The 15877-nt window shown below is 40.6% G+C and overlaps 1 long non-coding RNA gene across 2 annotated transcripts in view; it reads right to left on the reverse strand.

Annotated features, from left to right (window-relative positions):
• Nucleotides 1-15877, reverse strand: part of LOC110394788 — a 49571-nt gene that overhangs the window by 4331 nt on the left and 29363 nt on the right. The window lies entirely within an intron of this gene.

Raw genomic sequence — 15877 nt, forward strand, 5'->3', positions numbered from 1 at the left:
GCATTTCATCAGGAATAAGCCTTTTTTTTTAATGTTCAGTGCCTACCCTGTATAAGTAATCTTGCATATATCACTTCCCTTAAGACAGATGAGCTACTCCACCAATATTTAAGATAGTTAAGAATTACCCTACACAGTATAAATCATCCAGTTGCTGTAAGGGATGTCACCTTGCATGACAAAAATGGGAGCATAGGAAATTAGAAAAGAAATTAATGTCATGATCTGACATTCTTGCACAGAAGTTATATATAGTTTGCATCTCTAGTGCTTGATCTTTCCATACCTAAGGTAAATTGGTTTACGAAGCATCTAGATGCATGTAATGAAAGATTATAGTAAATATTTAAATTAATCTGTCTACTGAGTGCATCCAGAATCAATATCAGGATGTGGATTTTTAGCATCTGGAGCTAAATTTCTCACTAATAAGAGGCTTATTTTTTCATTTAATGGAACTCTTCTGAAAGGTAAGTGTCTGCCATTTCATCTGATCACAGTAAATGACCTTCCTCTTTAAAGATAACCTGAGTTTATCGGATTTAGACTCAAAATCCTCTCCTAACAGTGATCACTGATAAACACTGAAGTTGCCTAGAAGGAGAGACTCTGGTGTGGCAGCCAGTGACTGCACTTGATGTGTATGGTATGACTGCACAATATGCTGTATGAAGACAAGAATGTGCTCTGTCTGTGCTTTGAGCTAACCAAAACCCCATGACCATGTCAGGAAGAAGCAGGTCAGGCCTAGCATTATATTAATGCTGCCATATGACTTTTCCATGGCACATGGGGACTCAGATCAAACACAGTTCATTGCTGTGAAGTTGTCACCATCATGCAAGCATGGTCATATATATAATGCATGCATTATAAAACTACTCCTAATGTGTCGATGATGCCTCATCTGAAATGCTAAAGCCAAGAAATCTGGTGTTTGGAACTAAAATACTGTTTCAAAATAAACCATTCTCTAAGATTTGCCTTTGTAATTGCAGCTTGCCTCTTAAATGTGCAGGAGCTGAGTTCCAGTGTGACGTATCACACAGTCTGCCAGATGCTGTCCTTAGGAGAGAGGCAAATCTGCAACACGCAGGAAAGAGTTCATTTTCCAAAATAGTTTTGCTTTTCAATGCTTAGATACATTTAAATTAAAATGAAGCCAGCAAATGCCCATAAAGAACCAACTGAGTTAAAAGCTTGCAAGTTTTCTCCCTAATTCCTTCAGCTGAACTGGTCCGGTTTGGTCTGCTGAGTAAATCCATTTGTAACAGTATGTGATCTGATGTGGCTGCAAATGCCTAGGAGGCTGTACTAGATTGGGGTTATTTTAAAATCTGTATACTGTGCCCTTATCTATCTCAGGTCTGCTTGGACCTGTAGTTTAAAATAAATTAAGTCATTAGAATGTGTAGCATGGTTAATATTAATAAGCCAGTTGATTTAATTACCTTAAAAAAACCAGCTGTAATCATTAGAGAGCTTTTGTTTTCCTTTGTTTTAAACCAGGAGTAGCAAGGCTGCTAGTGTTCTCTGTGCTAAATGTCTTCTCGTATCACATTTACTGTTTTTCATGTCTGGTGATACAACTTTCGAAGTGTTAAAGAGAAGAAAATAAAGCCCCACTGAAAAGCTGTGCCTATTGCTGATTTTCTGAATAAAGATGTTGTTTTATCTGCCCTTCTTGTCAGATGGAAAGCAATAACCAAAACTTCTAAGCTCAGAAAAGTCGCGGAGATATAAGCTAACACCCTGATCTATTTTTAACAGGAGAGAGTGTTAAATGTCATCTAGAAGGGTAAAGTCTACTATTGCAGTAAGCCTAAGCTGTTCATTGTCCCAAGTCTTTCTCTGCATGGTGAAGTTCTTCCTAGGTACAACTTACCATCCTATGATTATTAGAAAAGTAAGTAAGTAGAAGTAAAAACGTAGTTTAAAACTTTAATAATGAGCAGCTTTGATCACCAGAAGACACCTTCATCAGCCACCTAGTGTCTTTCTGATACAATTCACCGAAGGACCTTACAGGTCATCTAGTTCTACTCCTGCTGCCATGAGCAGGGACACCTTCCACTAGACCATATTGCTTGAAGCCCCATTCAACCTGGCCTTGAACATTCCATAGATTGGGCATCCACAGCTTCTCTGGGCAGCCTGTTCCGGTGCCTCACCATCCTCACAGTAAATAATCTCTTTTTTACATCTAATCTAAATTTACCTTCTTATGTAGTTTAAATCTGTTACTCCTTCTCTTATCATTACACACCCTGGTAAAGTGAATGGATTTGGAAAGGGTAACTCACCATGAAGCCTGGCTCAGTGCTGAGTCAAAACCAACCTACAGATGTAGAGGTGATCTCACCTCAAAGTGAAGTCCTAGGAAGTCTCATCTAACATCGGTGTTCACCTTTTAGCAGGAGTCAAATTATTAAATCTGATAGTCTAATCTTCCTTTAAAAAGTATGAATTTATTAAAATACTTTAGCAAAGGTAATAGGTGAGTATAAGTGCTTGCGGCACAGCTATGGTTTGCATGGTGAGGATACCCCGTTCTCCTCCTAAGAGGTTCAGTTTGCTGTGCCTGCCTTGAGACGTGGACCAGCACATAGTACTGAACAAACAGAGCTGAGCTTACAGTGACAGCTGGTCTGTATCTCTGGTGTACCCCAAAGATAACTAAATTTGCGAACTTTGAGACGTGTTTGAACTTAGCCACCTCCCTATAATATTATCGTCATCTCTAAGTATAGCACCATTTTCAGGTTGGATATTAGGAAAAATTTCTTCTCAGAAAGAGCGGTGAGGCATTGGAACAGGCTGCCCAGGGAGCTGGTGGAGGCACCATCGCTGGAGGTGTTCAAGAAAAGGGTAGTTGTGGCACCGAGGGAGTGACATGGTCTAGAGAAGTCACAGGCATGGGCTGATGGTTGGACTCCATGACCTTACTGTTCTTTCCAACCTTAATGATTCAGTGATTCTATGATTACAGTCATTAAATGCTACAAACGTAGCAAAATAAAAATACAAATTGTAACTAGTCCATGCCAAGCAGAGTATTGCTGCGTTTATTCTGTATGGGAAGCGTTGGCCACGCATCTCATAAGGTTTTCAGTGAGAAGGGCATTAGGTAAATACTAAATACTTCAAGAGCAGAGAGTGTTAAATATTGACCCTCGTTTGTGCTTATCAGACCATCTGCTTTGCTGTCAAGGGGCATGGAAATTGCATGCTTCACGGCTGAGAGCACTAGTCAGCTGCTAACGCAGCTCCACAAGAGCTGACTTGTCTCTTCGATGTGGCCAAGTAGTGCACGTCAGCAAGACCTCCAGCACCTTATCAATGATTTGAACAACTGACCCATCAGTGAGAGTCTCACTGCTTTCACGTAGACTTTGATACAGCATGCTATTCTAATGTATAAATATATATAAAAAATATTCTAGCCTTTTAGTAGATGAAGATGCATAATGGAACAGCTGCAATATATGACGTAGTGTTTACTTTTTAATACTTTGGGAGCAAAAGTAAAGGTTAGGAGCTGATCGCTGACGGAATTATGTGTTTTGAAAAATGTTTTCTATATATCACATTTGCTGCTTGTAGGATGGATGGACATATATTTTCACTGAAATTGAATGTGCAGTGATATATTTCTACATTTCAGTCAAATGTAGATGTCTAGCCTGCTATTACATATGATTAGAAACCTGTTTTTACTGCTCTGGTAGTATTTTTAATAACACCACTGCTATCAACCTGATTCTTAGATCCAGAAGGGAAACTGGCATTGTGGCTAATTATTTTCAGTAATGCCGAATGCAATACAACTGCATACGCTGGAATTGCAGGTTTTCTACTCATAAAGGTACACAATATATTTTTTTTTCTTGAAAATGGGAAATCCCTTTCGTTTTACCCATATAACATAAATAGGTACATCTGTGATGGACAGTGTCCAGAGTAATGTCCTACTTTTCTCAACAACTTTACTCACTTATCTTTAGAAAACACCTCTTGCTAATATAGGGAAGAAAGAGACACTTATTTTCCCCCTCAATGGCCATTTAAATGTAATTGACTCATACCACCTACACTCCTAGATCAGGTTTCCCTGAATGGCAGTTTGTTCCCCTAATCGTTTTACACTGAACATAGCTAACTGGATGTCAGTTTTTAAGAGACAGATGAAATGAATGTCTCCTCTGGTACCTGACCCACTGCAAATGAGTCAGCATTGGGCAGATCAATGCCATTAAAATCATTTGAATTTCCAATCTTAAAAAATATTGAACTTGAGAGAGAAGAACTTCATAAGCTTAGAAAGGACATTTTTACTTGAAATTATGATGGTGCAAAAATGATATATTTCATGTTAAGTCACCTGTTCTTGCAGAGTGGCTCATTTCCTGTACTTCCCAACAAAAATATTTCTAGTTCCCATCTCTTCTCAGCACAAAAGAGTAACCTTGATAGTACTTATAGTGTGGGGCTTTTTTTGCACAAGTAGATGCGGCATTCATTTATGAGACGTTAAAGGATTTCTGTTTACCGATTGGATGTAAGATGAAAGCGTATGCATATTACTTATTCTTAGTCAACAAATACAAGGTATATGATTTACACATAAAAAGGGCAACATCTGGTGCAATCCTTGTGCTGGGAATAGTGGAAATTGCACAAGGTATCCCCATTATCCTATCAGCCTAATTTCGCTAAACTCATTTTAATGAAGCACAGAAATGTGACTGCCTACTTAACTTCTCATTCTAAGAACATATTGTAATTAACTGCCTGAGCAGCTGTACAGTGCTAGGAGAAGGCTTTAAATGATGTGACTCTGTGGATTTTACTTGTATTAAAATTTTTGGGGATATTGGAAAGGAAGATCTGATTGCCTTTTATGGCAGTGTCTAAAGCCCAAATGAACTCCAGCATCTGAAGGAAGAAGAAAAATCTTGCAGACTTTTAACATCATATCCTGTAAAATGCATTTGGGAACTTGATCACCGTGACCCGACCTTAACAATTACTTCAGCCCCTCCAGTTATTGTTACATATTTGATCTTCAAATGTTGTTTAATTGACACTATAAAAGTTAACATAAACTCAGTGCCAAGAGAACAGCTACTCCCTGTGTAAACTAGTACCTCCATTGTCACAAGGAACCAAGATACTACTGATTACTTTTCTCCTTGACTAAACAGCAATGCTTCATTGACAGCCCGTAAAAACATGCACTAGTAGAAACTATTATAATACTGTATTAGATGGGAGCAAATAGAGTTAGTCAGGCAGACAGCTACAGTCTGTAAGGCAAGGATGGAGCAACACTTTGAAGAATATATTTAAAATATTAATGAGAATGTTTTAAAATGTGTTCCATGAGGTGACATAATACAAGGAGATTGGTATTTTTTTTTCCTAAAAATCATGGAATAGAGTTAATCACGGTGAATTATCATTAAATTGAACCAAAAGTTTACTTAAAGACTTCTGTATTTCCTTTAAATTCTTTCCAGTAATTAAAGGGAGCATATAAACAGAAGGGAGACCAATGGTTTACATAACCAGATAATGATAGGACAAGGGGGAATGGTTTTAAACCGAAGAGGGAGGTGAGGCCCCGGCACAGGCTGCCCAGAGAAGCTGTGGATGCCCCATCCCTGGAGGTGTTCAAGGTCAGGTTGGATGGGGGTTGGAGGTCGATGGTATTTAAGGTTTTTCCAACCCAAGCCATTCTGTGACTCTGTATCTCTATGTTCTTTTCAAGTCAGTTATATCAATAAAATGAGATTTGAACTGAGGAAGTCTTTCAAGTTACACACCGACCAATTGAAAATCCACCCTGACTGAACTCACACTGCAAAACAGTGACAGTAGGTCACCATGCAAAATAAATACTCAGTAAGAAAATGTATCCTAAATTTTATGACCTATTTCTGATATCACGCTTCAGCTGCTGTCTGTAACAGTCTCCACCACTCTTCCAACAAAACCTTCTTGAATATATATATTAAGTTTTGAAATTGCATTCAGTTCAGTCTTTTGGGAAAGCTATATGTGGCCAGGCTTAGGCTTCCCCTAGGAAAGGATGAGACATGATGCTTCATGTTACCACAGGCATGTGCTTTGCTTGCCCACTGAGTCTGCTAAAGGCAGAGAAACTGAGTTGGGGATGTCAAGAATGTGCTTCCAAGTGTACAATCAATCAGAGGCTGTGGGAGCTCCAAGAAAGAGTATGGGAGAGAACAAACTACTTAAACATTTTATTCATCTTTGACATGTAAGCCTGCATCTGTTTTGGGGTCTAGCCCAATCCAAAGAGCATGAACAGGACATGTCGTTCTTAGTGATTCTGGAATAGGAGCAAACAAGATTTAATAAGACTTGCTCATAAATACTTTTTGCTTCTGTCTGTAAAAACAAGACATTCTCACAACTAAGATTTACAAATAGTCCTCATAACCGCGTGTATTTGTTAGCTTTCATTTGCAAAAATCGCCTGAGGCATCTTGTTTAAGAACATAAGGTCCTGTGTGCAAAAATCATTTTTCACAAACTAGTTTTATATTGTTCAATCTAGACGTTCTGGGCCTTATTAGTGTAATTACTTGTATTTCAGAGAGCACCAAAGAGATCTGACAACAGTTGTTCTTTGGATGGAAGAATGGGTTTCCCCTTAAAGAGATGCTTCAGGGACATTAATATTGAACGTGGAAATGCCACAGCACAAAATACTCAAAGTGGCATTCTGACGCAGTTGAGGAGGGATACATACTACATCCACATTAGTACTAAGTACTAAATATCAGCATAGATATTTGTCTCTTCCAGCTGTAGAGTCTGAGCAAGATTCAGACACATAAGTGCCTAACAGTGCCAAAGCTTTTGTTCTCAGAATACGGATTTTCATATTTGTGCTGTTATGAGCTGTATTAATTCTTTACTTTGAAGTACATTTGTCTTCATCATTCAGAGTATCCCTTTTCACTAGCACTGGAAATTCAGTCAGAAACATGCTGTATTCATTCAACAGATTATGATCTAAACTACCCTCTTGGGTGAGAAATGCAAAATACATTTATTCTGCTTTAATTAGACCTCTAGCAAATCCTTGGCAAATGACAATTTCGAGCAGAAGATGAGAAAGCTATTTCCTTAAGCTTCTCTCTACTGCAATAGCAGGATGACAGAAGGAGCTGGGAGTTAATAGGAAACATTAACCAAAATTTGCCCTTGTAGCGGCTAGCAGTTCAGCTGTTGTTTCATATTTCTTCTGTGGCATCATACACACTTCCAGACTTTAGCATTTGTCCACGGCCTTCAGAGAGCACACACCATGGTAATAAGATGAACTGCTTTTAAAAGATTGTGTTAATACCATCAGGGCTGACACAGCATTGATGTCAGTGGACGTAAGGGAGAGTGCTGAACTCCTCACCTCCATTCCTATCACGGGGAAGATGAAAAATACCCCGATACTGCCTGCACTGCAAGCTGTCTCCTGCTGCCCACAAACAGCAATTAAAAGGAAAAGGAAGGGAGGGCCTGGGCCCCACATCCAGAGTGCACAAGTTTCGTGTGTTGTGAGGGACGAACAGAAATGGGGGGGTACTGGCCAAGGAGAAAAAGGGGCACTGAAATCTCTCCCTCGCTCTTTCCCAGGAAACACAGATATGCCCATCAGATTAAAAGTGCAGTTGTGCTTTCCAGGGATATAGGCATATCCCAAGATGATTAAACTGCACTGAACCACTGCAGTCGTCCTTTATAAACCTCAAAGGGTACGCTGATCTCCTGCATCACTTGCTGGCCACTAACAGGTTAGAGAAATGCACAATTTCTCAATCTCTTTGTCCTAAAAATAAGACACTAGCTGATGGGAAAAGCAGGGACTAAGACACCACTGAGATATAATTAATTCCCAGGCCTGCCCTTTGCCTGCCCTGTGACTTTGCATGCGTCACTGTACTTTATCCTCTTTCTCTTGGATGCTTTATCTGTTCAGTGCAAATCTTTCAGGGCAGGAGCACCTTCTTAAATTGGTTTGTCTAACACCCAGCATGACCTAGTTCCCCAAGTGCAACTTCAGTGCATAAGTGGCAGGAAAGAGGCCAGCTGGCTGCAGAATGTAAAAGACTTGTGCTCTGCATTGTTTTGTCTTTCCAAATTGTGTACATTTACAAATATCAAAATGAAAGAATCCAAAGGCAAAAGAGGAGTGCATGATGAGGAGGAAGAAGGGAGAGAAATCACATACTAAAGCTTATGATAAATCGCATGGTAATTCATCATCTGGCTTCTTTGAGATAAAAAGCCAATACAGAGAAATCAAGAGCAATTATGTCCCAGCTTATGAAATGTCTTAGGCTATGCTCAAGCCTTCGCTTTTGATTCTATGTATTTTGCACTTGGCATGTTTTGTCTCTTCTGTGAATAATGGAGTCTATCATCATTATTAGTTATTATCTTCATTATGTTATTTATTATACTCTTGAAGGTAAAAGATACAGCTGAAAAGTGACCAGACTGCAGTTGTAGAATATACTGCATTTTAAGGAGTTCTTTCATGTGCCTGGTGAAGATATAATTGGTATCAGAGGGCTGAAAGCAGAAACTTAAAAATCCAGTCTGGAATGTTTTTTCTTTTAAACAACAGCTGCAGAAAATTCCCACTGGAGCCAAGTGAAATAGAGAACACTCTTTCTGGGTGCCTTAGACCAAACAGAGTTGTTTCCCAAAGCCCCATGGTGACAGTCAACATAGCTAGGTGGAATATTGCCATGTTGGTGTGCATCATAGAAAAGGTCAGTCTAATTCATTACAGGGACCCTCTGGGGGCCTAAAAATAAAATACACAAATCAATCCCTGTAGAGCTGAGAATATGACACAGCTGTTGCAAAACTGTAGGCCTCTTTTAAGTGCTAGGTTAAGGTAAAGTACATGCCATATAGCAAAAAGGTGAGTATGTTGTGTGAGATCACATGGTATGTGTAGGACAACCCGGGGATCAGGCCCAGCCAGCATGGGTTTGCAAAAGGTAGATCCTGCCCGACCAACCTCATTCCTTCTATGATCGAATGACCCACCTGGTGGATGAGGGAAAGGCTGTTGATGTGGTCTACCTAGACTTCAGCAAAGCTTTCAACACTGTCTTCCACAGTATTCTCCTGGAGAAGCTGGCAGCCTGTGGCTTGGACAGGTACACTCTTTGCTGAGTAAGGAGCTGACTGGAGGGCCAGGCCCAGAGAGTGGTGGTGAATGGAGTTAAATCCAGCTGGCGACCAGTCATGAATGGTGTTCCCCAGGGGTCGGTGCTGGGGCCTGTCCTCTTCAATATCTTTATTGATGACCTGGATGAGGGCATTGAGAGCACACTCAGTAAGTTTGCAGGTGACACCAAGTTAGCAGGAAGTGTTGATCTGCCTGGATGTAGGAAGGTCCTACAGATTGATCTGACTGGGCTGCATCACTGGAATGAGGCCAATGGGACGAATTTCAATAAGACCAAATGTCAAGTCATCCACTTTGGTCACAACAACCCCAAGCAATGCTACAGGCTTGGGGCAGAGTGGCTGGAAGGCTGTGTGAAAAAAACAGACCTGGGGGTGTTGGTTGGTTCTCAGCTGAACATGAGCCAGCAGTGTGCCCAGATGGCCAAGAAGGCCAAGGTCATCCTGGCTTGTATCAGAAATAGTGCAGGGGAAATCTTAACACTCTCTATAACTCCCTGAAAGGAGACTGGGGAGAAGTGGAGGTTGGTGTCTTCTCTCACGTAACTAGTGATAGGACTAGAGGGAATGGCTTCAAGCTGTTTCAGGGGAAGTTCAGATTGGATATTAGGAAAAATTTATTCTCTCTCTGAAAGAGTGGTCAGGCACTGGAACGGGCTGCCCAGGGAGGTGGTGGAGTCACTGTTCCTGGAGGTGTTCAAGAAATGTTTAGATGTTGTACTGAGGTCCATGGTTTAGTAGGGAAATATTGGTGGTAAGTGGACAGTTGAACTGGATGATCTTGGAGGTTTTTTCCAACCTTGGTGATTCTATGATTCCACGTTAGTAATAAGCATGACAAATAACCTGGAGAGGCAATGGAAGAAAATGGATTTTGCCTTAACAGAAAGAGAAAATGACTGTAGAATATTAATTTACTCTGAGAGTACCTCTGTCCCAGTCTTCTTCCTAAACTGTTGGGAGAGTCAGCTCCATTTGTTGCTGAGCTCAGAGGATAAATATAAGAGGAGAGGCAAGAGGACCAGGAAAATACAAGGAACACACAGCATTTGTCAAGGTGATAAGGCCACTGGTTTCAGGAGAGAAAAGCCCTGCTCACACAGCTGACAGGAATTTCAGGGAAGGATTTCAGAGAGATATTTCAGAGGAGCTTCATAATAGAATAGCTTCAGAGCTGTCTGTGGGGTTTTCCTGCCTAGCACAAGGGGCAAGTTCAAAGAAAGCAAGGATGAGCTTGCATGAAAGCAGAAAGCAAGCAGCAGCCAATATGACACCCAACTAAGAACTAGGAGATGCAGGGTGTGAGGAAGAAGAGGACAAAAAAGGTAGGCTGTGGACTGTTCTCAAGTGAAACAAGCTAGTTTTTGCTGGATATGCTGTAGTAAACAGTATAAGTAGAGGGAAGAGATAACTGATATTATGAGCAGCAGTATTTTGAGAGAAGAGGGGAAAGGGAAGATGCCCTAGTCATGATAAAGTGGCAAATTAGTGATGTCTCCCTGATGATGAAGCCAAGGGAAGGGCAAGATGGCAGAAACAGGGCTCAGATTTGGGGCCATGCTGAGACTGCACACTCACAGAAAAGATACAAAAGACAGGCCAAGATGTTGGCAGGAGGTTGATTACAGTATAATATTTGTGAACTGCCCAGCACAGGATTTATTCTCATAGCAGCAGCCAGGACAGATTTGCTGTTGGCTGCTCTTTTTGATGATTTTATAATACATAATGCTGGAGGCCTGCTGCTAACCAGCTGATGCACCCTTTGCTAGCCATAGGTGGGCTGATGGCTCATCACAGCCAGCAAATGCAACTCTATTGATTTAAAGATGTATGAGTCTCCTGCTAGAAAATCATTGTATTCAGTGGCTTCCTCATTGCATTTAATCATGGGAGTAGGTTTTCCATTATATTCAAATGACATTTTTTCTTTTGCAAGGAGATAGATGGAAAAGCACATAACAAATGTATTTAAACAGGTCTGCACAATGGAAGCAAACTTTAGTGATAAGAAATACCATTTGGCAGGTCCTTTTCACACATGGGTGTGCACTGCAGAATCTTCCAGATGCTACACTATTACTTACAGTATTGCCTAATTTTACTCCCTCCTTCAACAAAGTTTACAAGCCCAAACAGAAACTCAGCTTGCCTTCCTCATAGTACAGGCAAGTTATGGTTTCTCTGCTCTTCTTCTGGGATGGTATATCTTGAGCTCTTAGTTGTGTACCCCATAAGATTGTACAGTATGTCCTTGAAGCACAATGGCTGTGATATGATAGACACAGACTCAAAACATCTCACAACAAGGGGAATGAAACTCCTGCTTGTTGCTTACTGCCTTGTTCACCACTATGAGTTTGTACATCTGTGGTCTTTCAGCCCATGGATACAAGCATGATGGAGGGCCCCTACAAGTTCAGCACAATCAGACAGGAGTTAGCCTGGCTCTTGGAATTAGGCATTGGTGCCCGAATCTGAAAAGCAAGGGGATCTCAAAAGGGACGTGCACATCAACCTGATCTGAATGGATGACAGCAGAGTTCTGCAGTGTTTGTATTTATATACACAGGGAATTTTGGAACTGACCAAAATTTCTTGTAGACAATTGACTATAGAGAGGACATTAACAGAACTGCTGTTTTGAAACACTGGTCTGAGCTGATGGTACCTAAATTCTGAAGATCATCAGTCAAAATTCAGTGTTAATGTACACGACTTCAATCTCCCCTTCACTGCAATTGCATGGATCTCAATCGTGTCCCACACTTAGTTCTGCAACAAGATCTTAAGGGACACCTAGGTCTTAGGATGATATCAAAACACATTTGTCATTCCCCTGTATTTTCATTAGTTTTGTGACTGTGCCTTCCTAACCCGAACCACTGCACCCAGTAGTGCTGACACAGAAACAGTTGATCTGACAGAAGGGCCCTTGTCTATCTTCTTCAATATTTTTTCTAACATTTCTAGATCTTATTTTAAGTTTGAAAGATAATTATTTGAATCCATTCTTTCTTAGCCTATTGTTATTAATTTTTTTTAACTTTAAGTGTTGGTGTAATCATAGCAAGGAAGCTCAGACATGATCAAGTATGTTTGCTCTTCTACCTCTGATCCTCCAAAGCAGTAATTGGATTCTTGTATGAGACTAGTGAAAACAGCATTTTCCATTTTCAGGCATCAGAGATCTTCACGAGTATATATCGATTGCTGTCTCTTATGAATCCTCTTTGAAGCAGGTAAGGTCCGTTACATCTATTTAGCCAACAGATAAACAAGCCTTGGAGCCCCTCATAGGGTTTGAATGACATACTAGCATTGATATTTTTATTAAATCTCCTCTTTCATGTCAAACTCTTATAGAAGATTTCATTCTACTCTACCAAGCTTTTACGTGGACTTCATAGTCCACGACTTTCACTACCCTCAGTTTTAGTTTACCAGTTGCAGCAGAGTGCAGATACTACACAAGCTAGGGCATGCCCAAGCATGGTCTTCTCCTTAACTGCCCATGCTGTTATGAAGGTGTCAGCAAAATGCTACTGGAAAGGTTTCCTGGCTCCTGCTGGCTCTTAACCGTGCCAGGGATAATCTGCATATGGTGACTCAGGCCATAAAGTGTACAACACAGCCTTCAGGTGATATAAGTTGAGGTGCTCAACTCCCCTTGCACCCTCACGCAGTGAGAGACCAAAGAGCCAAGTTCCCACTTCTCCATTTGACCTCCCACACCTCCTCCAATTTAATAATCTTCTTTTATCACATGCTTGCCCAGGAACTTTCAAGGCAAAATAAAACATTTTGATCTATACACAACTGAAATAGATTGTAGGAATGGCTTTCTGTTGAACCATTTTGGCATCAAACTGTGTTTCCCTCCCAGGTATGCAGACCTAAAGATGACCTGCCAGACTTCTTGACCAGGAACCATGTTCCTTGTATAGATGAACACGCATATAACAGGTGCATCACCACCATCATTTTGTTGTGTGAAATAAACCAAGCCCTTTGGATTTCTTCCAATAAAATAAACTGCCAGGTTATCTTTCTCTCTACCTTCTTCAGTTCAAAATTCTTTTTCTTGGGCATGGGAAACTAGAATTCCTCTGTTATTCCAGATAAATCCCACAACAGTCTTCTATTTTCTTATCTGTTGAAAGCACCTTGCCTTGCAGTCCTATTCTTGGAATTACATTTGAATAGATAGCCATGTATGTTCCCTTTACATTAGCAGGTAAGTTTCCACTGTACCGCCAACATTCCTGTTATCAAGGCCTGCATGACTTGCATTTCATTCCGGTACATTTCAGGCCATTTCCGTTCCTATGGCCTCCTGAGTGATGCTCTTAGACTATTCTGAGATGAAAATGGTACTTGACTTTTTTCCTCAGAAACTGTTTTTTTCAGCATATCCCTGCTTTTTCCATAGAGGTTGTTAACGTCTACTTCTAAATATTAGTTTCCAAACTAGAGACCTTTTTCCACTTAAATCCTCATGATCTACTGTTGCTATTATGATTTAATTTCATTCCTAATCACTTTACTGATGATATTCAGGTTATTCATCTTAAATAATAATTTTGTATCATGTTGTCAAGGCAACATGTCAAGAAAAGAAAAACAACTGATTTACTCAGAGTATCTCAAGTCTTACGAAAGAAGAATTCAGATTATCTGGGAACACTGGTCTTGGACAAAGTCTTGTAGCACATTAATTTATTTTACTGTACATCTGTGACTTCCTAAAATTTTTTTTTAAGACTTAGATATAACTAGCACCAACCTAAATGGGTTTTGACAGAATCACAGAATTGATGGTCAATTTCTTTTTTTTTTTCCTTACCCACTTAAATGAATGTCCAATTGTCTTATTTGACAATAAGATCAAGAGATATACAGAGAAACCGCGTGACGGAAAAACACTTATCACAGTACCTCAGGTCATTTTTCTCTACTCCATTGAAATCCAATGGGCTGATAAACGGGTTTGTGAATTCAGATATCACGGGCCTGTCCTTAAAAGCACCTCTTTCACAAGATTTGCCAGTTCAGATTGGGGTGATTTAAAAGCTTGCCATTCCCAAATGTCCCTGCCAGATTACTGATTTGGTGATTTTGCTATTGCCAGTAAGTGTAAACCACTATCAATCTCATTTTACATTAAAACATCCAGCTATAAGCTGTGCAGGCTGACGATTCAGATTCGCTATCATCTCTGATTTAGCTCCAACAGATGAAGAGTTTATCTTCTGGGCTGGTAACCTCTTCAGCTGCTGCAGGTAAATCCAATGTGAAACAGTCTGAATTTCACTTCATTTCTCAATAATCCAGCTATCAGTTCACAAAGAGCCATGAGAGTCATGCTGCAAACCTCTTCTGTCCACTTCAGAAGTGTAAATCTTATCAGGAAAGAAAAGATTCTAGTTAGTTTGGGTAGTTTTCAGCTATTCCAATCATCTCTTCAAACAGTGATAATATATTATTAATAAGAATTTTATCAGAATATTGTAATCCAAGGCCTGTGAAAAAAATATTACGTTGGGAAATAGATCCTCAGTGTTCATCTTCAAGGGAAAAATCTATTTATTGTTGCAGTCAATGTTTCTATTGGCAGTTACATCAAACACAGGCTGAGAGATGTAGAGCCCTACAGTTGGACTGCACCTCATGGAGCAAGCCTTGGTATGAGTTGGGAGACTTATGTCTGCTGCTGAGTGATGGGATTAGCTCACAGATAAGCACAGAGGTGACCTTGATATGCAGGAGGCATGAAAATGGTTTGGACTGAGAGTTGATAAAGACTGTAGCAGCTGAGATGCGAAATGGCAGGTGCCATAGAGTAGCTGACAGGAGCAGAGAAAAGGACATGGTGAGGCATGCTGGCTGCTTTCAATGGCAAATAAATGTTCCTGGACCTTGAGGTCCACATGTCAGCCCACATCCATGCTAGTTAGTCATGGCAGTACCCAAAACAAGGTAGCTGCACACAAGCCACCTTGGGGAATGATCCCTGGACCAGTTGTCGGATTGAATGAAATGACTTCTGGGGAGTGCACAAGTTGGAACAAGACAAAGTCTTAAAGGGAAACAGTGCAGTGATTTGTCAGCACATGGAACTACATCCCTGTGCCCAAGTGTATGATGGAAATTACTGGGAGAGATGCGGCCCTGGTGTGCAGGTTGATGGAGAACTGGAACTGGTAGGGCAAGAGTGGAGACAGTAAAGTCTTTGGTAGGGCTATTTAGGATCCAACCCACATGGTATGGTTCAGAGAGTCACTAATAGGGCTGGCTATTCTACTCACACAAGTAGGGAATACCAGGGAATACCTAGTCCACTATATATAATGGAAGAGTCACAGTACAGAGAAGACCAGAAAGCATGGACTGCTGATGTGCTTTGCTCCCTCCTCAAGGTCGACACAGGCTGGATGGGGCAGCCCCATAGCTCCCAGTGCTGGGTGTGAGGCTGGCAACTGCTGACTGCAAAGGATGGGGAAAACTCACTGCCCTTGGAGCATGAGGTTTGCAAAGTATATCTTCTACAGGTCTACAAATCCACATTCATCCACTGTGCTGAGCTGTAGCAGTCTTTGAGGTACCTCTCTCAAATTCATATATATAAAGAAATATCTACCAG

The sequence above is a fragment of the Numida meleagris genome, chromosome 2 (genome assembly GCF_002078875.1).
Source record: "Numida meleagris isolate 19003 breed g44 Domestic line chromosome 2, NumMel1.0, whole genome shotgun sequence".
NCBI classification, from domain to species: Eukaryota; Metazoa; Chordata; class Aves; order Galliformes; family Numididae; genus Numida; species Numida meleagris.